Source organism: Schistocerca piceifrons, chromosome X, assembly GCF_021461385.2.
Source record: "Schistocerca piceifrons isolate TAMUIC-IGC-003096 chromosome X, iqSchPice1.1, whole genome shotgun sequence".
In the NCBI taxonomy this organism is placed as follows: Eukaryota; Metazoa; Arthropoda; class Insecta; order Orthoptera; family Acrididae; genus Schistocerca; species Schistocerca piceifrons.
In genome coordinates, this window is record NC_060149.1 from 258,003,343 (window position 1) to 258,028,932 (window position 25,590).

The window sequence follows — 25,590 nt, forward strand, 5'->3', positions numbered from 1 at the left end:
GAAGAATAGGAAAGAGAGTGTCACAGATATACCACATGTGTTGGGGTGTTAATCATTAAAACAAAGGCGTATTTCATTGTAGCAAGATCTCTTCACAAAATTTCAGTCAGTAACTCCCTCTTCTCAATGTGAAAATACTTCACTGTCACCAACCTAGATAGGGATAAAAGATCATTGCAACAAAATAAGATTTAAGTGTTCATTTTTCCCATGCACTGTTAGGGTGTGGAACAGTAGGGAAATAGTCTGAAGATGGTTCAAAGGATCTTCTTTCAGGCACTTCAGCATTAGATGTGACATTTTAATTTATTATTTCTTTACCATTGACTCTAATCGCAACAGTTTGCAGACAGTATCCACATATACCACAGAATGTATCTGCAATATTATATCACTGTACAACAAATAGTTCAGGCGATATGACATAATAAACATTGAGATGAATGAAAAAAACATGGAGTGCAAATTTCCCACACTACATTCATCTAGTGTTTCATAATGAGAGCACTTAGCAACTACCAACAAACTGTAAGCATAATTTCAAACCTTTTCTAAACTTTTTCTTGCTTATATGCTTAATGTCGAATATTTAACACATTAACTCATTTGTAAAGTAATCATATGTTTGAAGCTGTTTTATACATGGGAGTTTGATTCTTTAAAGAATTAAGGGTTTACTGGCACTGGAGCCAAGACATTTCACTCATAAATAAAAAAAGATAGACAAGCATGTAGATGGTAGAGGATCATAAGCATAAGGGAAAAAAAACCACTCACAACTCTAAATCAAAAGAGAGGTGCACAGAATTACAACTGACATCTTATAATGATAAATGTGGTGGATGATTTAGGCAGGCACAACAGGATCCATATAACTGATAAGAAGAAAGGAGGGTTTAAACAGGAATATGTATACATATTGTGCATATGGTAGAAGTTACAATCCAGAGGATTTTATGAGCCAAGTATTTACTAATAAATGAATTTCTGTATGGGGGCTTCCGAAGAATTGTTGTTGCAAAAACACAATGAATGATGTGAGTGATGAATTTATTAGTAACTGAGCTGATGCATAATATGTTCTGTGAGGAGATATTGTCTGTCAATGAGTTTGTGGGGTGACTTGGTGGTCAAAGCACTGAACTAGAAGTCAGGAGGAGCAGTGTTCAAATATACATCTGGCCATTTAGGATTCTGCTATACACTCCTGGAAATGGAAAAAAGAACACATTGACACCGGTGTGTCAGACCCACCATACTTGCTCCGGACACTGCGAGAGGGCTGTACAAGCAATGATCACACGCACGGCACAGCGGACACGCCAGGAACCGCGGTGTTGGCCGTCGAATGGCGCTAGCTGCGCAGCATTTGTGCACCGCCGCCGTCAGTGTCAGCCAGTTTGCCGTGGCATACGGAGCTCCATCGCAGTCTTTAACACTGGTAGCATGCCGCGACAGCGTGGACGTGAACCGTATGTGCAGTTGACGGACTTTGAGCGAGGGGGTATAGTGGGCATGCGGGAGGCCGGGTGGACGTACCGCCGAATTGCTCAACACGTGGGGCGTGAGGTCTCCACAGTACATCGATGTTGTCGCCAGTGGTCGGCGGAAGGTGCACGTGCCCGTCGACCTGGGACCGGACCGCAGCGACGCACGGATGCACGCCAAGACCGTAGGATCCTACGCAGTGCCGTAGGGGACCGCACCGCCACTTCCCAGCAAATTAGGGACACTGTTGCTCCTGGGGTATCGGCGAGGACCATTCGCAACCGTCTCCATGAAGCTGGGCTACGGTCCCGCACACCGTTAGGCCGTCTTCCGCTCACGCCCCAACATCGTGCAGCCCGCCTCCAGTGGTGTCGCTACAGGCGTGAATGGAGGGACGAATGGAGACGTGTCGTCTTCAGCGATGAGAGTCGCTTCTGCCTTGGTGCCAATGATGGTCGTATGCGTGTTTGGCGCCGTGCAGGTGAGCGCCACAATCAGGACTGCATACGACCGAGGCACACAGGGCCAACACCCGGCATCATGGTGTGGGGAGTGATCTCCTACACTGGCCGTACACCACTGGTGATCGTCGAGGGGACACTGAATAGTGCACGGTACATCCAAACCGTCATCGAACCCATCGTTCTACCATTCCTAGACCGGCAAGGGAACTTGCTGTTCCAACAGGACAATGCACGTCCGCATGTATCCCGTGCCACCCAACGTGCTCTAGAAGGTGTAAGTCAACTACCCTGGCCAGCAAGATCTCCGGATCTGTCCCCCATTGAGCATGTTTGGGACTGGATGAAGCGTCGTCTCACGCGGTCTGCACGTCCAGCACGAACGCTGGTCCAACTGAGGCGCCAGGTGGAAATGGCATGGCAAGCCGTTCCACAGGACTACATCCAGCATCTCTACGATCGTCTCCATGGGAGAATAGCAGCCTGCATTGCTGCGAAAGGTGGATATACACTGTACTAGTGCCGACATTGTGCATGCTCTGTTGCCTGTGTCTATGTGCCTGTGGTTCTGTCAGTGTGATCATGTGATGTATCTGACCCCAGGAATGTGTCAATAAAGTTTCCCGTTCCTGGGACAATGAATTCACGGTGTTCTTATTTCAATTTCCAGGAGTGTATGTAGTTCCCCTAAATCGCTTAAGGTAAATGCTGGAATGCTGCTCTTGAAAAAGACACAGCCAAGACCCTCCACATTCTGTCTAAGTGAGCTTGTGCTACATGCGCTACATATTTCATGATCTTCTCATAAACAGAACGTTAAACCTTAATCTTCTTTCCTTTTTATCTACTTACATTCATTCATCATCAGTGAATGCTTTTCTGGAGTCAGACTCAGGCTTTAAAAAATGGTGGCTTGTGTTTATACTAATTGATATGTATGGCATGAGTTTTTTCATGATTAGCTTCTCCTTCTTGCTGGCAATAAGCCTGTATTAGATAAATTTATGAAGGTACAGAAAGCAAATTTGGGGAGGAGATACTCGTAGGAATGAGAACTGCACAGTTCACTAACACATATTGGGTGTATAGACAATGTAGGCAGTGTAAACCTACTTTGTATGGGTTAGGATGTCATTAAATTGAAGATCATTAAAGAAGTCAATGTTGGCTGTGAAATATTTTAACAAACCCATGTCACAACAGTACAGAGGTATACACGTATATGGCGAGACAAGTAACAACACATTCAATGCCAGAACAGGTTTTATATTACAAATACGATAAACAGATGGGGTGGTAATTACTGAAATACACATACTGCTGCACAGCAATCATTATAACAGATTTGAGAAAGTGTAATCAGTACTAGCCAATGTCTCCACTTCTCTTCTGGAGACGACGGTTCAATCCCGCGTCCGGCCATCCTAATTTAGGTTTTCCGTGATTTCCCTAAATCGTTCCAGGCAAATGCCGGGATGGTTCCTTTGAAAGGGCACAGCCGAGTTCCTTCCCCGTTCTTCCCTAAAACCGATGAGACCGATGACCTCGCTGTCTGGTCTCCTCCCCCAAACAATCCAATCCAATCCAATCCAATCTCTTCTGGAGAGATGTGCACATCCACTGGAGTGTCCTGCAAGAGCTGCACAAACTGCATTATCATATTCTCTGCTGAGATTACAGGTGGAAGGCATTCACTTGGCTGAGTTATGAGAGCCAAACAGCAGAGAAAATTTGGACAGTATTATCAAGGAGGAAATGCATTTGGTACATGTATCTAGTAAGGGTAAAGTCACAGCCAAACAACAGGACAAAAATTACGAGGGCAGTTCAATAAGTAATGCAACACATTTTTTTTCTCGGCCAATTTTGGTTGAAAAAACCGGAAATTTCTTGTGGAATATTTTCAAACATTCCCGCTTCGTCTCGTATAGTTTCATTGACTTCCGACAGGTGGCAGCGCTGTACGGAGCTGTTAAAATGGCGTCTGTAACGGATGTGCGTTGCAAACAACAGGCAGTGATCGAGTTTCTTTTGGCGGAAAACCAGGGCATCTCAGATATTCATAGGCGCTTGCAGAATGTCTACGGTGATCTGGCAGTGGACAAAAGCACGGTGAGTCGTTGGGCAAAGCGTGTGTCATCATCGCCGCAAGGTCAAGCAAGACTGTCTGATCTCCCGCGTGCGGGCCGGCCGTGCACAGCTGTGACTCCTGCAATGGCGGAGCGTGTGAACACACTCGTTCGAGATGATCGACGGATCACCATCAAACAACTCAGTGCTCAACTTGACATCTCTGTTGGTAGTGCTGTCACAATTGTTCACCAGTTGGGATATTCAAAGGTTTGTTCCCGCTGGCTCCCCCGTTGTCTAACCGAACACCATAAAGAGCAAAGGAGAACCATCTGTGCGGAATTGCTTGCTCGTCATGTGGCTGAAGGTGACAATTTCTTGTCAAAGATTGTTACAGGCGATGAAACATGGGTTCATCACTTCGAACCTGAAACAAAACGGCAATGAATGGAGTGGCGCCACACCCACTCCCCTACCAAGAAAAAATTTAAAGCCATACCCTCAGCCGGTAAAGTCATGGTTACAGTCTTCTGGGACGCTGAAGGGGTTATTCTGTTCGATGTCTTTCCCCATGGTCAAACGATCAACTCTGAAGTGTATTGTGCTACTCTTCAGAAATTGAAGAAACGACTTCAGCGTGTTCGTAGGCACAAAAATCTGAACGAACTTCTCCTTCTTCATGACAACGCAAGACCTCACACAAGTCTTCACACCCGAGAGGAGCTCACAAAACTTCAGTGGACTGTTCTTCCTCATGCGCCCTACAGCCCCGATCTCGCACCGTCGGATTTCCATATGTTTGGCCCAATGAAGGACGCAATCCGTGGGAGGCACTACGCGGATGATGAAGAAGTTATTGATGCAGTACGACGTTGGCTCCGACATCGACCAGTGGAATGGTACCGTGCAGGCATACAGGCCCTCATTTCAAGATGGCGTAAGGCCGTAGCATTGAATGGAGATTACGTTGAAAAATAGTGTTGTGTAGCTAAAAGATTGGGGAATAACCTGGTGTATTTCAATGCTGAATAAAACAACCCGTTTCAGAAAAAAAAATGTGTTGCATTACTTATTGAACTGCCCTCGTAAATGTCAACATTTACTAGTGGTGCGGGCATTAAGTAACAAGCGCAATGAATGGTGGAAGACTTATCACTCTTGTGCAAAATTATAAAAAATTGTGTGATCATCTTAATAAGCTTCCAAACCACTGGAATCATCAATCAATAGAGAGACAATATTTGTGGAGATATATGAACAATAATGAAGCAACTACATAAGCTTTTAAAGTTTTCTAATGTTTTTAGATAGTGTGAAGAATGACATTCTGTTACCTACACAAAAAAAATCATACCAGTAATTGCATGACTTAAGATATTTTTCTTTATATATATTACTGCTGGCAAGATGCTAATTTGCTGAGACAGCTGGCAAATTACCATATTCATGAAATGTTCTCTCACTTTGAATGTTTCAAATAATACATTACCTCCAATTCTCATAAAATTTACAAGCAGCAAAGAGTTGACCCCTTTATACCTACATCCAAAAATTTATTACTACCACACTAAAATACTAAATTCATTTTCAGAAACGTTTCAAGCTCCACTCAGAAGGAAGTCAGATACCTTTTTGTGGTTCTTGCCATGAGTTTGATCATACAGATATGGTCTAAACAAATGAGATCCAAAGGGAAACACTCTGTCTCCGACAGTGAGGCGAACTACATTTTTATCGTACCCACTTAAATAATTTAGAAATCAGCATCTTCCAAAGACAGAAAAACAATACAAAAATTTGGTATAAAAATATATTAGAACCAGTTTGGGAGACACTACAAACTGAATGTGTTTCCTATTGACAGCACCAATGAAATGAGGAACATTCCATTTAATACAAAATTTGTTTTCACTCATTTCAGAATTTTTTTTACTGGGCACTAGATGCACATGTAATGTAAACTTCTCCAAATGACATCACAGGTAGTATATCTTGAAAAATACTATATATTATCATTTTGAAGTGGCTGCAGTTGAAAAATGATCCTTTTTATTTCTTTATACCTGATGACAATCACTTGCTGTATTTATAAAATGAATGACTGTTGTATAGTAAAAGAAAAAAAATACATTATTTCTTTCACTGTTTGCGGCCCCATGCTTTAGTTAAATAACAAAGACCAAAGAAATTCCCAGTTACTAAGTATTTAAATACATAATTACAATATTAAGAGAAGGATAAAGATTTAACTTACAGTTATGAAATGAAGTAAATTAAATATGGTGTATGTAATATTTCAGATAAGAAGTGTTGAGAAATCATTTGCACAAGACAGTTCCAAATTGAAGACAGAAATTAAAGCACTTGTGTATGATGACAAGTCTAAAAATACTTTCACTCCTTCAAGCTGCAATACTTCAGGGCATAGAAAAGTGTTCACCTTGAAAAAGCTATGTAACTAACAACAGTCAACAGTTACTGTTAATCAATAATATTCAGAGAGTAAGAAGGATTTTACAGAAACAGCCAAAATGTTCACATTCTGAGACCAAATTGAAATCATAACAAAGATACCACATTTCACTACAACAGAAATGAGAATTGCTACAGAATCATCAGAATCCATTTTCCTGGAAGTGAAGCTGGAGGGAACAACCACAAGACTCTAGAAAAGGAAATATTTCCTGTAGCAACATCCATATAGAAAGCTGCATCTTACTAATTTCACTTGGAGTGAATCATTTTTGTTTAAAGTGAGTCCAACTGCACTTGTAATACTGTCATGTCACAGTCACACCCAAGAACTGAAAGCATGTTCACTACAAATACCAATTCACAAGTGGAACAGAATCAACCTTGTGGGTGGACCTGCTGCTATTTATACAAACATCCAATATTCTAGAATGATGCTATTTAAACACACATTGAATATTACAAAATAAACAAACATAAGATGTTTCACGAATTTTCCAGAAAAAATAAATACTAAACAACAAATAATTGCCAACAGTCAGGATTGAACTGACTACCCACACCATGCCGGCCAATGGTGCTAAGTGCTATGCTACAATGCATCCACCACAGGTCACAGTATTGGGCCATTTCCTGCTGAAACAGTGACCAGTTGTTTCGAAGTTGTCCCTGGAGTCTACACCACCACCTTGGATCTTGATCTTGTAAAAGGTACTCTGTTGGTGACAGTTGTGGATCCTCACATCCTGGTTGTGTTTTTATATCCTCTTCACTGTGGTAAGCATCGAAGATATCCCCTCCCATTGAAGCTTCATGATTGTCGAGTGGGTCTTCTGTTTCCTTGAGCCTCTCATCATCAATTTGCACCTCTTCGTACAAAGGACATGGACAATGTCTCCGCACTTTTGTCTTCTTGATGAAGGGTCATAATCCTCAAATACGTATGTCACATTCAACAAACGATAAAGGATATGATAAAACCCAAAGCAGTTCTTTAATAAGTACTTCAATAAGTTCTTCGATAGTCCGACTTCCCTCACAGGTGTAATTATCCATACCATGTCTCCTGGGCTGCATCTGACTGGCCAGTGCTTGACATTATAGTGCTCTTGGTCTTTCTCCTGGGTGTCCATGGTTCATATGCAAGCCAGCCTGTTTTGCTTCTTTGATCTTGGTGATGAGGTGAAACATGAACAAGTGTATCCACTGTCATTTCAGCCACACGACTATGGAGCAGGAAGAATGGGGTCAGGACTTTAGTGTCTTGCTTCACTGTGTTGTATGCAAATGTCACAAAGGGGAGTATTGTAACCCAATCTCTCTGTTCAACATCAATGTACATCAAGAGCATACCTGCAAATGTCTTATTAAAGTGTTCTGTGAGCTCTTTCATCTGTGGGTGGTAGGCAGTTGTCATCCTATCCGTGATATCACAATGTGAAATTATCTGTGATATTACAGAAAAACTTGACAGAAAAACTTTTCCCTTTAGAGACCATCACACATGGTACTCAGCACTTCAAAAGATGTTGTATACCAGGAACTTTGCAATTTCTGGAGCTTTGGAAGTTGGCACAGCTTTTTGTGACATCGCAGCTGGTGAGGTAGTCAGAGCAGACTATTGTCCATAAATTCCAGAACCTTCCCAAGAGGTCGAGTCCAATGTGGTAGAATGTACACTGCTGCAGGCAGGATTTGTACCAGAAGCCCCAGAGGTATTTACCCTCATTGGAATTCATTACAGTGGTTCACACAGTGTCTAATGGATTGGTAGAGACCTGACCAGTGATTCTTGAATCTGACTTGGTCTAGAGTCTTCATGAATCCCAGGTGACCAAATGTTGGAGTGCTGAGGAAATACTTCAGGACTGCTGGCCACAGATGAGCTGAGATGATGAGCAATCATTTCCACCCCCATTCATAATTCCTTTTCACAATGTTCCATTTATTAACTGGAATACTCCTTTGGTTGGTTCTTCATTCTTCAAGGCTTCTATGGTTTTCAGCAATGTTGGATCTTCCATCTGTTCAGCAGCAATGTCATTTAATGCAGCCATGGCTTAGATTTTATCCATGTTGCTGTGTACCACCATAGGATTCCTTGAAAGGCAGTCAGTGTCCTTGTGTTGGCATCCATTTTTGTATATCATTGTGACATTGTACTTCTGAAGCCTCAGTGCCCATCTTGCTAATCAACAAAATGGGTCCTTCAAGCTAGTTAGCCAGCACAGAGAATAATGGTCCACCACAACACTGAATTGTTTGCCAAATAAATGAGCCAGAACTTGTTGAGGGGCCATACAACTGCAAGGCACTGTTTCTCAGTTATAGAGTACTTCCTCTCGGACTTGGAGTGTAATCTACCACCTTTTCAGCACCTTCCTGAATATGCGCTAAAACTGCCCCTATCCCAAAACCGTGCCAGTGTAAAGTTCTGTCTTCACATTCTTGTCGTACTAAGCTAGAACTGGAGAAGATGTTACAAGGCATGATCTTTCTAGCACTTCATTCCAGGAATGCAAGATCTGTTCAGAAAGTTCTAGAACATTCGTAATTTCACATAAATGGTGAGTTGCAGTGAAATGCAGTTAGCATCCCTGCACATGCCTGTGTATAATGTGTAACTGCCAGAAGTTTCATTGTTGTATATCTGTTGGTTGTTGCTCAGTGCTGTACTGAGTAGAACGTTGTGTTGCACAGTTTGCGAATTTCAAGATGGCAGAGTTAGAGGAGCATTGCGTCTGCATTAAATTTTGCGTGAAACTCAAGAAAACCATTAAAGAGACCCACCAAATGAGGCAAGAAGCCTAATGATGATGAGTGCTTATGCCATACTTGGTGTTACGAATGGTTCATATGGTTTAAAAATGGCCAGACACAAGGTAAAGATGATCCTCATTCAGGACCCATTTCGACATCCACTGACAATGCTCATGTCAGGAACATCAATGAAATTGTGTGTGCCAATCAAACGCTATCCAAGAGATTGCAGAAGAATGCAGCATTTCAGTTGGATCATGTCATGAAATCTTGATATAGCATCTCAGAATGCATCGTGTTGTCGGCAAGTTCGTCCCACAGCTCATGAGTCAAGACCAGAAAGATCTTCATCTCGCAGTCTGTGAAGAGCTTTTGGATCGCATAGATGAAAATAAGATGTTCCTTACAATAATCATAATCGATGATGAGATGTGGGCCTACTGTTATGATATTGAGAACAAGGTTCAATCTTCACAATGGGTCAGGAAAGCTTCTCAAAAAAAACTCATCAGGTCAAGTCAAATGTCAAAGCCATGCAGATAAGTTTTCTTTGACTGAAAGTAGTTCACTGAGGCTTTTTGCGGATGATGCCATAGTATATCAAGAGGTCGTAACAATGGAAAATTGTACTGAAATGCAGGAGGATCTGCAGCGAATTGACGCATGGTGCAGGGAATGGCAATTGAATCTCAATGTAGACATGTGTAATGTGCTGCGGATACATAGAAACAAAGATCCCTTATCATTTAGCTACTATATAGCAGGTCAGCAACTGGAAGCAGTTAATTCCATAAATTACCTGGGAGTAGGCATTAGAAGTGATTTAAAATGGAATCATCATATAAAGTTGATTGTTGGTAAAGCAGATGCCAGACTGAGATTCATTGGAAGAATCCTAAGGAAATGCAGTCCGAAAACAAAGGAAGAAGGTTACAATACACTTGTTCGCCCACTGCTTGAATATTGCTCACCAGTGTGGGATCCATACCACATAGGGTTGATAGAAGATATAGAGAAGATCCAACGGAGAGCAGTGCACTTCGTTACTGGATCATTTAGTAATCGCGAAAGCGTTACGGAGATGACAGATAAATTCCAGTGGAAGACTCTGCAGGAGAGACGCTCAGTAGCTCGGTACGGGCTTTTGTTGAAGTTTTGAGAACATACCTTCACCGAGGAGTCAAGCAGTATATTGCTCCCTACTACGTATATCTTGCAAAGAGACCACGAGGATAAAATCAGAGAGATTAGAGCCCATACAGAGGCATACCGACACTCTTTCTTTCCATGAACAATACGAGATTGGAATAGAAGGGAGAACCGATAGAGGTACTCAAGGTACCCTCCACCACACACCGTCAGGTGGCTTGTGGAGTATGGATGTAGATGTAGATGTAGATTAGCTCATCATGAATTCATGCCACAGGGACAGAATGTTAACTGCTGGAGCGGTTGGGATGTGTTGCGACACCTGTATGTAAATGTGAGAAGGAAATGACCTGAAATGTGGCAAGACAATTTATAGCTCTTGCATCACGATAATGCACCCACTGCGTGACTATTGCACAAAAAATGAAATCACTGTGCTGCCTCATCTTCCTTACTCTCCAGACCTGGCTCCTGCAGACTTTTTTTTTATTTCCAAAGTCAAAAACCCCATTGAAAGGACAAAGCTTTGCAACGATAGATGAGATAAAAGAAAATCTGCAGACGGTGTTCTGTGCGATCCAGCCAAATGCATACCAAGACTGCTTCCGGAAGTGGAAACAGCATTGGGAGTGGTGTATCAATAGTGGAGGAGAGTATTTCAAAGGATACCAAGCACAACAAGTAAAAGGCAAGTGTACAAAAATTTTGTGGACAAAGTTCTAGAATTTTCTGAACAGATCTCATATTTGGTATCTCCCTGTAGTAATTCTTGCAAAGGATGTGCCTTGGTACAGAAGACCTTTATGAATTACCCAAAGTATGAGCACAGTCTAAGAAAGCTTCCCACATCACAAATGGGCCAAGGAGTTGGAAGAATCTGTGACTGTTCTTATTTTCTCTGGATTGGGACAGACCATCACCATTCTCTAGGTGTGCCAAGATTTTTATTTCTTGGGTGATGTGGACACCCTTTTTCAGATTCAGAGACCTGCAACCTGAACACATTTTAACACAGTTGTCAGGAGGCGTAGATGGTTTCGAATTGTCTCTGAAAAAATGACACTGTCATTTAGATAGCAAAGATATGTCCATTTAAGGTGTCAAAGTAGATTGTCCATCATACATTTGAAGGTGACTGGAGCATTACATAGTCCAAACAGCATAACTTTGGACTATCAGATGTTGTCATCAGTTATCAAGGCCCTCTCTTCTCTATCAGCTTCATCGACCTTCATTTGCTAGTAGCCTTCCTTAATGATCATAGCTAAGACACATTTGGCTCCTTTCAAGCAGTCTACAGTGTCACCAATGTGCAGCAGACATTTTTCTCTGTGACACTGTTCAGTTGTTGGTCTGACTGTTGAATGATGTCATCTTGCAGCATTTTCTCCACCTCACAGCGGATTATCTGTCATTAGCTGGCAACACTCTATGTGAGTGCTGGCTAATTGCCAGATGATCTCCAGTGCTGATATGATGTTTTACCATGGGTTCCTTGGTTTGTCACCAAGAAGAACTGACTCAACCAACTCGGACTTACGCCACCGCTGTATAATGACAACCCAGCATCTGACCAAGTCAACCTACTTTGACACCTTAAATGGACATATCTTTGCTATCTAAATGACAGTGTCATTTTTTCAGAGACATGTCAACCATGAATGTTCTGCAGCTGAGTAGGGTGAATAGGATTTTTTTGATGGTTAATGCCTTGTGGCCCAATAGTTGTGAAACACTTGTATTATTGAATGATATTTTCACTCTGCAGCGGAGTGTGTGCTGATATGAAACTTCCTGGCAGATTAAAACTGTGTGCCCGACCGAGACTCGAACTCGGGACCTTTGCCTTTCGCGGGCAAGTGCTCCACCATCTGAGCTACCGAAGCACGACTCACGCCCCGTCCTCACAGCTTTACTTCTGCCAGTATCTCGTCTCCTACCTTCCAAACTTTACAGAAGCTCTCCTGCGAACCTTGCAGAACTAGCACTCCTGAAAGAAAGGATACTGCGGAGACATGGCTGAGCCACAGCCTGGGGGATGTTTCCAGAATGAGATTTTCACTCTGCAGTGGAGTGTGCGCTGATATGAAACTTCCTGGCAGATTAAAACTGTGTGCCCGACCGAGACTCGAACTCGGGACCTTTGCCTTTCGCGGACAAGTGCTCTACCATCTGAGCTACCGAAGCACAACTCATGCCCGGTCCTCACATCTTTACTTCTGCCAGTATCTCGTCTCCTACCTTCCAAAGTTTACAGAAGCTCTCCTGCGAACCTTGCAGAACTAGCACTCCTGAAAGAAAGGATACTGCGGAGACATGGCTTAACCACAGCCTGGGGGATGTTTCCAGAATGAGATTTTCACTCTGCAGCGAAGTGTGCGCTGATATGTCTCCGCAGTATCCTTTCTTTCAGGAGTGCTAGTTCTGCAAGGTTCGCAGGAGAGCTTCTGTAAAGTTTGGAAGGTAGGAGACAAGATACTGGCAGAAGTAAGGCTGTGAGGACCGGGCGTGAGTCGTGCTTCGGTAGCTCAGATGGTAGAGCACTTGCCCGCGAAAGGCAAAGGTCCCGAGTTCGAGTCTCGGTCGGGCACACAGTTTTAATCTGCCAGGAAGTTTCACTTGTATTATTTCTCCGTAGTAGTGCACAATATGTCCAGGGCATCCACAGTGAAAAGAGACTGGCATGTTGTCCTCTGTCCTTCAAAAAGTCTGCTCTTCTGTGGTGGAGGAGTTGGTTGTACCAATGGAGGTACAACCAACTCCTCCACCACAGAAGAGCAGGCATTTTGAAGGACAGAGGACAACATGCTAGTCTCTTTTCACTGTGGTTCCCTGGACATATTGTGCACTACTACAGAGAAATAATACAAGTGTTTCACAACTATTGGGCCACAAGGCATTAACCATCAAAAAAATCCTATTCACCCTACTCAACTGCAGAACATTCATGGTTGACATGTGTGCCAAAGGTCACTATCGTACCCTGGACAAGGTCCCTCCCCAACATTCCACAGCCACTCCCCAGTGCCAAAGTGGTGCCAGCTGCTTGCCAAGCTGCTGAATTTAGGAAAGCTAAGCAAGGAGGTGAGGAGTATCACAGATGAAAATCATTGACAGATGACAGCTAACAAAACGACAGGAAATTTCAATGATGTCATCCGTCAGTCCAGGTACTAGTCAACTCAGGGGGATTCCTTTCTTCTTTCCTTTTAATGTTAAATGCTTATCATCACCAGCTAAAGAAGAGGATCATCCATGATACAAAAATGATTGTGCTGAAGGTTGCAAATGTGAAATACAGCCACCCAACAAGAACATGTATTGAAAGAATAACTATCAATAACAGAACACAGCCCTAAAAATTTGTCATTTTAATAGAATGTAGTCATGATAGTAATCTCGGGTGGAACGTCTTGCAGGCATCATAAGCAATAAAGAGTTCCAAACTGATACTGCAATTCCAACAAGAACTGAAACAAAGATTGCTGTGGGTGGTTATTTATCGATGAAAAAATTGTTGTCCTGCCTTCATCGATTAGATATTTGCCCGGATAACTGAGTGGTCAGCATGACAAACTGCCGTCCTACTGGCCCGGGTTCGATTCCCGACTGGGCCGGAGATTTTCTCCGCTCAGGGACTGGGTGTTGTGTTGTCTTCATCATCATTTCATCCCCATCCGGCACGCAGGTCACCCAATGTGGTGTCGAATGTAATAAGACCTGCACCACGGCAGCCGGACCTGCCCTGCAAGGGGCCTCCCGGCCAAAGACGCCAAACGCTCATTTCCATTAATGAGATGACTTTCAGTTGTCAATTGAGATGCTCAGGTAAACTAGAAGCTTTTGCCAATTGCAGAAAGCTACTCAGGTTCACAAAAGAAATGACCATTAGCATTGCAGACAAAGAGCAGAACTTGCAATCACTAATTATCATGACCAGCCACAGCTCATCCCTAAATGTATGCACACAGGGACAGTCGAACCAGTCCAGAAAGAGCTGCTTACAGGGAGGCCAAACAGCAAGTGGATTTCTGTATTTTTTTTATACACCGATCAGCCAGAACATTAGGACCACATCCCTAATGGCCATATGTCCATCTTTGGCATGGATAACAGCGACGACTCATCATGGCGAGGAAGCAATGAGGCCTTGGTAAGTCACTGGAGAGAGTTGGCACCACATCTACACACAAAAGTCAAATAATTCCCATAAATTTCAGGGAGGTGGCGATGAGCTCAGACACCACATTCAATCACATCCCAGATGTGTCTAACTGGGTTCAGACCTGGTGAGTTGGTGGACCAGCACATCAATCAGAATTCACTTCGAACCACTCCATTATACTCCAGGCCTTGTGACATGGTGCATTATGTTGTTGAAAAATGCCACTGACATTGGAAAACATGATCGTCCTGAAGGGGCGTACATGGTCTGCAACCAGTGTACAATACTCCTTAGCCATGATGGACCCTTGGATGCCTACATGAATGTTCCCCAGAGCATAATGGAGCTGCTGCCAGCTTGTCTCCATCCTGTGGTACTGGTATCAAGGAGATGTTCTCTTGGAAGACGAAGGATCTGCACTCTCCCACTGACATGATGAAGAAGGTACCAGGATTCATCAGATCTTGCAATGCCCTGCCACTGCACCAACATCCAGTGCCTATGGACACATGCCCAGTTAACTCGTAGTTGCCGATCTCATGGTGTTAACAATGACACATGCATGGGTCATCGGCTCTGGAAGTCCATCATCAGGAGTGTTCAGTGCACTTTGTGTTCAGACACACTTGTACCCTGCCCAGCATTAAAGTCTTATGTTGGTTCCGCCACACTTTACTGGCTGTCGTGTTTTATCAGCCTGTCTATTTTTTTAAGGCACTTGAACTTAATACAATGTTGACTCAGAAAAGAAGGCCATCATACCTAACTTTATAGGGCACAATGCTCCACATGCAAAATTCAAGGCTGTAACATCTTATTTTGCTGTTGTAGCCAAGACAGTCTCAAATGAGTGCATGCGAGGACGTTATATCATGCTTGACATGCTTAGTGATGTATCCTTGTACTGAGGAGTGATCAAAGGCACTTTGAAAGAATAACTGTTTATTAACAAAACAAAACTCAATTATAATGTCCTTGCATGAATATCCACAAACTACAAATAAAAGAAATGACGCTGTCCATGATGTGGCTACACGACGAACCCCAGAGTCATAGTAAGTGGTGGTGTGAAGACCTATGCTGTTACTGGGCTGTTGCCACTGGTATATGACAGCTGACATGATGAACTGGTTCGGATCTGCTGGTGTGGCGCGCTGGGACAAAACTGCTGGTACTGCTGACTTGAGGTGTAGGGCATAACTGACTTAACACAGTTTGGCAGTGGCTTAAATAGTCAGATGCAGATGGAATCTGCGTGGTACTGCGAGGGCATGTGACCTGGTGTAGCAAAACAGTGGCTTGCTGACAGTGCTCTCTGCTGCAAAAGGAATGCTGCCTGCTGGCAAGGTTGGAGCCCTCAGATACTATGGAGGCAATGTGTAACTCCACGGTAAACAGCCCAGGCTGTACACGGAATAATATTTCAATGCTGATGACAGCCACTCATGCAGGTTCTCCTGAGGCAGTTGCCTGCATGGCCTGCCTGGTGTGTGGAGGAATCGACTACCAGATGAATACAACACTTTGCATTCACAAAACACGAAATTGAGATTCAAACTGACATTGTTGCTTACTCTGCTTATATATGCTACTGCTTAGGATTTCCAATGATGTTGACAGCAAAAATTGTCCAGTATATTACATATATCAATGTACTATAATCTAAAGGGCAATCAGTGCTTGAAGCATCACATCAAAATTTTACATGGTCATTACACTTCCTTGTACTCAACAATGGAACAGATATTCAGATTAAAGACCTTCATGACATTTAGGTTTTCTGCTTACAGCTCTGTCCACTTAACATTAGATGACACTTCTTTATAGGTGACTGCCATCTAATGTGGAACTAGGCACTTTAATGAACACACCAAATGAGGCACCGCCTATATTTTTCCCAGGTTGACACATTGCATTTGCCCTAAACGATGCCATTAAAACCAAGTCTGATAGATTTCAAGCTTAAGGAGTGTTTCATTCAATTCCAGCTAGTCAGTTGTACTGAGCAAAGTAATGTAGTGTTACAGCATTATACTCACTAAAATCAAGATGGTTTGTTTGAAAATAACATGGTGTATTTTCTTCCTAATCCTTTCCTAATCTGAATTTGTGTTCCATCTGTAATGGCCTCACTGTTGATGGGAAACTAAACCTCAATCTTCCTTCCTTATTCAGTGTGCAAAACTGCCATGAGGAAGGTGGTTGTCATGTTACACATGTATGGCAATTTTACCTTAAATTCAGAAGCAATAATAAGACACACACACACACACACACACTTCATACAGAACTCTGAAGAGCTCAGGTATCCTGCAAGAGTGATTTTTTTTAATAAACTTTATGCGATTCTTATCTTCAAGTGCTACTATACGCAGTCTCAGCAGTTCACAGTAATTAACAAAATTGCCATACCCTTAAAGCCATGTTCACAAGGGTTGAGAAAAACAATGTGGGCATGAAACATGGTGGTATGTGATGTCATAATATGGACTTTATATGCTGTACAGCATATTTGAGTGTGAACAGTAGGCTCATAAATAGCAAATTTTCCAAACAGGAAGAGGAAGATGAACTAACAAGCTGCAAGAGCATTTGAAACACCACAGGCAGGGCTGAGCATGCCATGTATGATTAAATTTACTGGAGCTTAAATGTCATAACATTGGTTTATGCACTGTAATCTGAATGCTATGAAAGTATACTCTTTCATGGCACTTGTGCATCAAAGATACTCAAAAATGGCAAGGTACTGGTATAATTTGTTACAATAAAATGTTGAGTAAAGGCATATCAGAGGTTAAAAGATCTACCATTTATTTAAATGCAAAAGTACAGATGAGAATACACACTTATCCATTTTTTACCCACCCAATGGCAGTGTATATATTCCCTGGTTGCATAAAAATGAAATTTTGAACTTTGCAAAAACTTTCAACAAAACCAATCAAGTTTATGGCATGGATGAGCAGTTTACCACAAACGTATTCTTCAGCTGTGATGACATATTTTGTGTAATAAATATGATGCAAAATAATTACATAACTGAGACTGACAATACAAATTTGTTTACTTCCCAAACGAATTTTATTAGTGGTTACTACACTTAAAGTAGGATCCCCTGAGTCCAAAAATACCTACATTAATTCCTTTCACGATTCAAAATATTTCTACATGTCATTCTCCACGAGACTGTGCAGGACATCGACCATTTTTGCCTTGGAACAAAGTGCAAGAACATGTCTGCAGCAAACATTCCATCCACTGCAAGCTTTGATTGATTTTAATGAACCTGGCACACAACTGAAAGGTTATCCACTGTCACGGTCACTATCTTGGTCCACTTCAATGAAACATGTCATGTGTACAACATAACTGAAACTCAACTCAAATAATTCCTCAGCAATGTGAGCAGTTTCATTTCTTCTGTGCTGAGTTAATAGTTTTATAGTTCTCTTTTAAGCATGATTTTCAATGAATTTACTTATATCTCCACAATATTCTTCAGAATTTGCTCTTCCTATCACTGACAGCTGGTAATAAGTAGAGACTGGATTTTATGTAATTACATATTCTGTTCCTTTATAAGTAGTTACAAGAAAAACTAAAATCTCAACAAATTACACTGGAAGCTTTAAATTTCATATTTTTTACATATTTTGAGATATAATACATATTTCACACTATACTATATAGTTTTACATATTTTAATACTACTGTGCAATTATCACACATTTTTGTAAATCCCATAAATTAACATTATAAATCAAGAAAGGAAAAAAAAGTTTAAGTTTTCTCATTCTGTTCTCAACCTTGTTGCACTCGAAGCTAAATTACGCAAATTTGATGCACACAGTGACGACTCATTTTAAATGCTTTCCTTTCTTGTTCTCAAATGCTTCACAACATGTAACACAGTTGCATCCATGTTAACCATGTGTCTTCATTGTCATCAAAGTTGAAAACATGGATTTCTATTGACAGTGCTTTAACTACTGATGGTAAAACAGTCCTATGCCAAACTTGTGCTAAATGTATAGGATGTGCAGTGAAATCTTAATTGAACAACATGTGCAAAGCTTCTACATATTGGGAATAAACAGCAGGTTTCTTCAAAGAAGCAGATTCTACTTACCCAGATGCAGGGACAACCTACATCATCTACTAGTGAATTTTTCAAATAACTGTGTTTTACATATATTATAAAAATATAGTATAAAAATAAAGCATAGTTTTATATTGGTTGTCAGGAACATATTCTGGAACAACTTTTTTCAAATAACTTTGTTTTGTATTGGTTGCCAGGAACATAACCTAGAACAAATTTCAGGTATGTGAATTTAAACATTTCTTGCATAAATACTGCAATCACAACACTTCAATGAATCCAGTCTCAGGAGGAATTACCTGGATTCTTGCTATATTGACATAGTAGAAAAAAATCAGTGCTGACATTGGAAAATCACCTACACAGATTCCTGCTGATGAGATGACGGATGCTGTATGCCATATCACCACTAATCGTGGGCAAGTTGGTCTCTTATACTGCATGTAAAACCTATTCAATTTATTGTAAGCTTTTCAAGGCAACAAGTAGTTCAACAGTTGCTAGAGTCATTAGTGAGGGATTTAAGATACTATGGTCAAATGGTGTAAAAGAAGAGAGAGTCCTACGGATGTACACAGATGCAGCACCATACATGGTAAAAGTGGGGAAATCGCTTAACGTATTTTATCTAAACTTAGTGCATGTAACATGTATGGCTCATGCGTTGCAACAAGTGGCAGAGAGAGATAGATATTAGTTCCCAGAAGTAAATACAATGATATCAGCAATGAAGAATGTTTTCTTCAAATGTCCTTATCAGGTGCAATACTACAAAGAGTAGCTACCTGATGTACCTCTGCCTCTGGAGCCAGTGTTAACAAGGTGGGTAACATGACTTGAATCTGTGATTTTCTAAAGTAAACACTTTGAAGGTGTGAAGTCAGTGCTGGAGAACTTTTCTTCTTATCCTGCAGTATCTGTGTGAGTGGATCCTCGACAGCATTCAACAATTCTGAACTGCTCAGTTCAGTTTCATACATTGCAAGTCACTTCAGCTGACTTCCTGACAATGTCAAGAAACTGGAGACTTCAAGTATGTTCTCCAAGAGGCTGTGAGAATAATGGAAGATGCAGTTCAGAAGGTCAGTGTTGTACCAGGTGAAGCGGGTGGTGTAGATGCAGGTGAACTTCAATCTGTACAAAATGAGAAGCATGGCTACCCAAATTATGTTATTTTGTCTTGCTTATTTAATGGTGAAACTGTAAAATCCCACGAGAATTTAATTCCTAGCACAACCTCTCTGTATAAATATGCACCACTGACTTCTTGCAATGTTAAGCAATCTTTCTCTTTTTATAGAAACATATTGTCAGACAGAAGACTGTGCATGGCAACATAACATTTGGAAAAGTAAATTATAATTAATTGTGCATCCTGTTCCAGTGTGACTTAAATGATTCAATACAAAGACACTTGTACTTCAGTACTTTGTAGCATAAGTTAACTAATTTTGACTAGCTTGCCTGTGAACTTACATTTCCTAGCAAAAATTAAATTTTTGATTTTATATATAATTGCTTCATTACTTATTTATTTACATACTTCACCAATTTTGGTTCCATATTTATGAACATATTTCTTGATCTGATATTACATAAAATATGGGCTCCACTACTAAGGCTAACATGGTTATTTCACAGATTTCTTGGAACATAAAATTTGTTCGCAATCTCAAGCTTTTAATGACTCCCTCTGTCATCATCATCATCATCATCATCATCATCATCATCATAAGTTAGTCCTCATACTAATTCTGTTGAGAAAAACTAAGTTCTCATGGCTAATTCACATATCTTTTTCAAGAACTTACATCCTAATGTGGTTTACTCATCAAATGTTGCCAACAACAGCTGTTAGAGGGCACCACAATCACAGAACAAAACAAGTTGATGTACACAGACCGCATAAATCAACTGATCATTTCCAAGCATACACCAAATATATTGAAACCATATCAAAGAAATGCACACTGAAGACCCAAATTCTGCGTGAAAAGCAGTCAAGGAACTACAATTTTTATGGTGAAAATGAACACTCATGCAAAGTTGATTCCAAAAGCTGTGGTAGTATCACACTCAGCTGTGCGACAAAGGGGTTCCTAAATACTACTGGGCAGTCTGCAAACAAATTTTAAAATACTGTTACACTTTACACATTGTTTTGCAAATCATTCAACAGAGGAACCAGCCACCGATGTTTGTCAATATGGCACTCCAGTCTTATCATTGTACAATAATTATGACAGCACAGATCAACCCTTGCTTCTATTTCAATTCAAATTGTGTATCAGGTTAAATAAACAAATAAATATATTTAGATTGTCTGTTCAATGGTGTTATTAACACCTGGTCAGTTCTATACTGTCAGTTCTGTAAGTTCTGAGATTGAATTTTTGCACGAGAAACAACTTGTGCTACTATCCAAACAAATTGAGCTATGTAGAATGAATTTTTCCTTACTAACAGTTTTTTTAGCAGTTGGTAATAACCTGCTTCCAGTACATGATGGTGCATGTTTATTCTTTGTTGCTGTTTTCTAGCCGACAGTAGTGTTCCTGGGCCTTACGGATAACAGCCGTGGAGTCCTTCCCCATATTCATCTAATTTGACCCCAGGAGCCTTCATGCCCTTTCCCAAATTCAAATATGTCTTAATGGGGTGCATTTTGAAAATGTTGAATTGACTCACCAGAATATGATAGCAATTCTAAACAACGTTCATGTCAAAGTTTTGCCAGAACCTTTACAACTGGTGCTGGAAATGTATATTGAAAACTAACTCAACAACAGTATACTTTAAGATCATTTTGTATTTAGAATTTATGGAACCTACAGCAGATGTTTGATTTTGCCACAGTAACGTACTACTATACCAAAGAGACTGAAATTCTATTATGTCTTGATTTTACTTGTTAAAGTAAATCCTGACTTTTCGTGCAACAGTTCAAATATGTCCTGATTATGCTTGGAATTCTCTGCCATCAGTTCAGACCAAATAAACCTTGGATAGGATACATGACAGACTGTGCTAGGTTATTTCTGCACAAACCTTGTGGCTGATAGTTTTCCATGCACTCCTAAACTAACAATACATAGTAGGCAAGCACAGCACAACAAATGAAGACATAGTCCCTTTAGGCAAAACATTGGTGATATGAGGACTGCCAACTATCAATGCTCCTGACCATTCCAGGAGTTGTGCAATAGGAATGATATCACTCACCAGTCATTTCAACATTAAACCCACAACTGAATGTCAAGGTGGAACAACTGGTAACAACATTCAAACATTAGTTACCTGAAGTTCTAGCCAATAGTACTACAGAGGCAGCACAAACACTCATTCGACACATAGAGGATCTCACATGTAAATAGTCTCAGTCCTATGGATGTGCTGCATAGAATGCAACCTCAGATGCTACTATATTTGTTGCAGCAAACATAACAGGCAGTCACTGAGTTTCATCTGGCAATTTACCATCAAGGAAAGTACATCCGGGAATATACATTATGTGATCAAAAGTATTCGGACACCCCCAAAAACATATGTTTTTCATATTTGGTGCATTGTGCTGCCACTACTGCCAGGAACTCCATATCAGCAACCTCAATAGTCATTAGACATTGTGAGAGAGCTGAATGGGGTGCTCCGTGGAACTCACGGACTACGAAGTGGTCAGGTGATTGGGTGTCATTTGTGTCATAAGTCTGCACGCAAGATTTCCACACTCCTAAACATCCCTAGGTCCACTGTTTCTGATGTGATAGCAAAGTGGAAACGTGAAGGGACACGTACAGTACAAAAGCATACAGGCTGACCACATCAGTTGACTGCCAGAGGGCCATAATGTGTAACAGGCAGACATCTATCCAAACCATCACACATCTATCCAAACCATCACACAGGAATTCCAAACTGCATCAGGAGCCACTACAAGTATTATGAGAGTAAGGCGAGAGGTGAGAAAACTTGGATTTCATGGTCAAGTGGCTGCTCATACTCCACACATCACGCCGGTAAATGCCAAACGATGCCTTGCTCGGTGTAAGGAGTGTAAATGGACGATTGAACAGTGGAAAAACGTTGTGTGGAGTGATGAATCATGGTACACAATGTGGCGATCCGATGGCAGGGTCTGGGTATGGAAAATGCCCGGTGAATGTCATCTGCCAGTATGTGTAGTGTGAACAGTAAAATTCGGAGGCGGTGGTGCTATGTTGTGGTTGTGTTTTTCATGTAGGGGGCTTGCATCTCTTGTTGTTTTACATGGCACTATCACAGCACAGGCCTACATTGATGTTTTAAGCACCTTCTTGCTTCCCGCTGTTGAAAAGCATTTCAGAGATGGCGATTGCATCTTTCAACATGATTGAGCACCTGTTCATAATGCACGGCCTGTGGCGGAGTGGTTATACGACAATGACATACCTGTAATGAACTAGCCTGCACAGATTCCTGACCTGAATCCTATAGAACACCTCTGGGGTGTTTTGGAACGCCGACGTCATGCCAGGCCTCACTGACCGATATTGATACCTCTCCTCAGTGCAGCACTCAATGAAGAATGGGCTGGCATTCCTCAAGAAACCTTCCAGCACCTGATTGAACGTATGCCTCTGAGAGTGGAAGCTGTCATTAAGGCTAAGGGTGGGCCAACACCATACTGAAGTCCAGCATTACTGATGGAGGGTGCCACGAAATTGTAAGTCATTTTCAGTCAGGTGTCCGGATACTTTTGATCACATAGTTTATATTCAGGCGCAATCCTAAGTGGGCTTCAGGCACTATGGTTTCCTTCCTGAGGAGGAGGGAATCTACATCTATGGTGGCATCACAGCACCGAGTAGTCTAAAGCAACATGAAAAGCAGACATGCTCTCACCATCCAAAAATGTAAACATTGTGTCACCCCAAGTTACAGTGATGTGCACATAAGAAGACAGCAGGGCAATAAAAACCTGCACAGAGAGAGAGACAGAGACTACCTAGCGGCAGTGCTACGGTGCCCTCTGCCTCCGTCCAATACCTCAAACTCCAGTCATTGTATACCCTCACAACTGGTAACACAGGCATGAGCACTACACCCAGCCACTGTTTCTGCTTCTGACTCTGCCTAGCAGAATTTATATGCTCTGGAAACTATTGTCATCACTAATTAATATAATACTTGCTGGATTTGCTTCATTTCATTCATAATGAGCACTATAGTGGCTAAGGAACCTCATCATACATAAAATAACATGAAAATCAATGCTAAATGTTCTGCAAGCACTCTAATGTGTGTGCTATGGACAGTCATGGCAGAATGACACTATTGGCTGGATCATCACATGGTACACTGCTCCTTGTAACTGCGCACTGCCTTGCCACCTGTCTTCTTATGTACACCACTATAACTATGCTGTCACTGTCAATGCCATATGACACCAACTGACAACCTGCATCAGGGCTGTAAATCTCACCACATGGGTTGGCAACGATGACTGAGTCTGGTACCACTGACACTGCCCAGGGTGCTACAGCTGATTTCATCATTGCCAGAAGGTAATGGAAATGTCTTCATTGATCCAGCCATCAGTGAGCAAGCAGAGGTCATAAACCTATGAGTGGCTTTGTCCATCACTGATGTCGGCACCTCACTTTTTGTTTTCTGTTTTCTACACAAAGATACAAACTTTAAAAATGACCTTCATAAATAGGTACTAAGAAGGATTAGTCAAAGTAGGTTCTTCCAATCTGAGGTTAATAAACAGAATGATATTACAAAATGGCTACAGAAACTGATTGCAGTTACCTTCAATTGAAAGGTCAGTCTGAATGCCATAGTATCTTACCATGTGGGATCTCACTGGAGATGATACACCCTTACCTAGCGAACCTCCTCACCCAGCCATTATGGACTGACTTACAATTTACTATGAAATTCAAACAGCATTTCCATTTACCAAATTTCATGTGGACAGAGTATTTCAAGAACTGAAAGTCACAAGTCCAATAGTAAATATAAAGAGATACCAGCTTGAAGTCAGACTTTCGGTTTAGTAATCTGACAGACAGTCACAACCCACAAAAGTCAAATCTGCTGTGTATTAAAGAAAGTATTTGACAAAGAGCAGATAAGTTAATCTACTAATGACAACAGGTTTCAAATTAAAAGCAATTATATAATAGCCACCATATTTCTTTCACTAAATTATACATGTTTTGAGAATTTATACTACATAGTTTACTAGTATGAGTTGTGTCAGAGTGATTTAAGTTATTACCAGTTTTTTAGATGATAGCTGCACTAATGAAAGGGGACAGTAATAATGTTCAGCTGAGATACAATAAAAATACGATAAATGTTATTTACTTAAAAAATGTCATAGATTACAATATACAACTGAAATATTTCAATCAGTTGCCTTTATTTACGGTGTTTCCAATGGCCTTGCCATGTTGGATACACTGGCCCCCCTGATCACTGAAGTTAAGCAACATGGGGACCATTTAGTACTTAGATGGGTGACTGTCTAGGAGCACAGGGTGCCACTGGCTCAGGGACACACAAGTCATCAAAGTGGCACCCAAGTAAAAGACTTGCACCAGGCCATGTACCATATGACATTAATAGTATTAGTATTATTTTAATTACCATATGTCATTGATTTCAAAGTTATGTAACTCTTTCCTCTAATGTCCATATGAATATTTCAACTGAACAACATAAATAAAGACAGAACATATATTAGAAGTAGCTGCAGATAAACACTCAAAAATTCCATTTGGCTGAAAGGACCAGGAAAACACTGAAGATGTTACAGAAATTGGTACTCAGCAAGAATAAGGATGCACTGGTGTTTGTACTACAGACACTTCTAAGCTGTAGCACATATCAAAACACAATCCCTAAAAATTAAAATTCTATAAACTGATTAT

The 25,590-nt window shown here is 41.2% G+C and overlaps 1 protein-coding gene across 2 annotated transcripts in view; it reads right to left on the reverse strand.

Annotated features, from left to right (window-relative positions):
* Positions 1-25,590, reverse strand: part of LOC124721969 (uncharacterized protein KIAA2013 homolog) — a 168,648-nt gene that overhangs the window by 70,031 nt on the left and 73,027 nt on the right. The gene's annotated exons all lie outside the window — the stretch shown is intronic.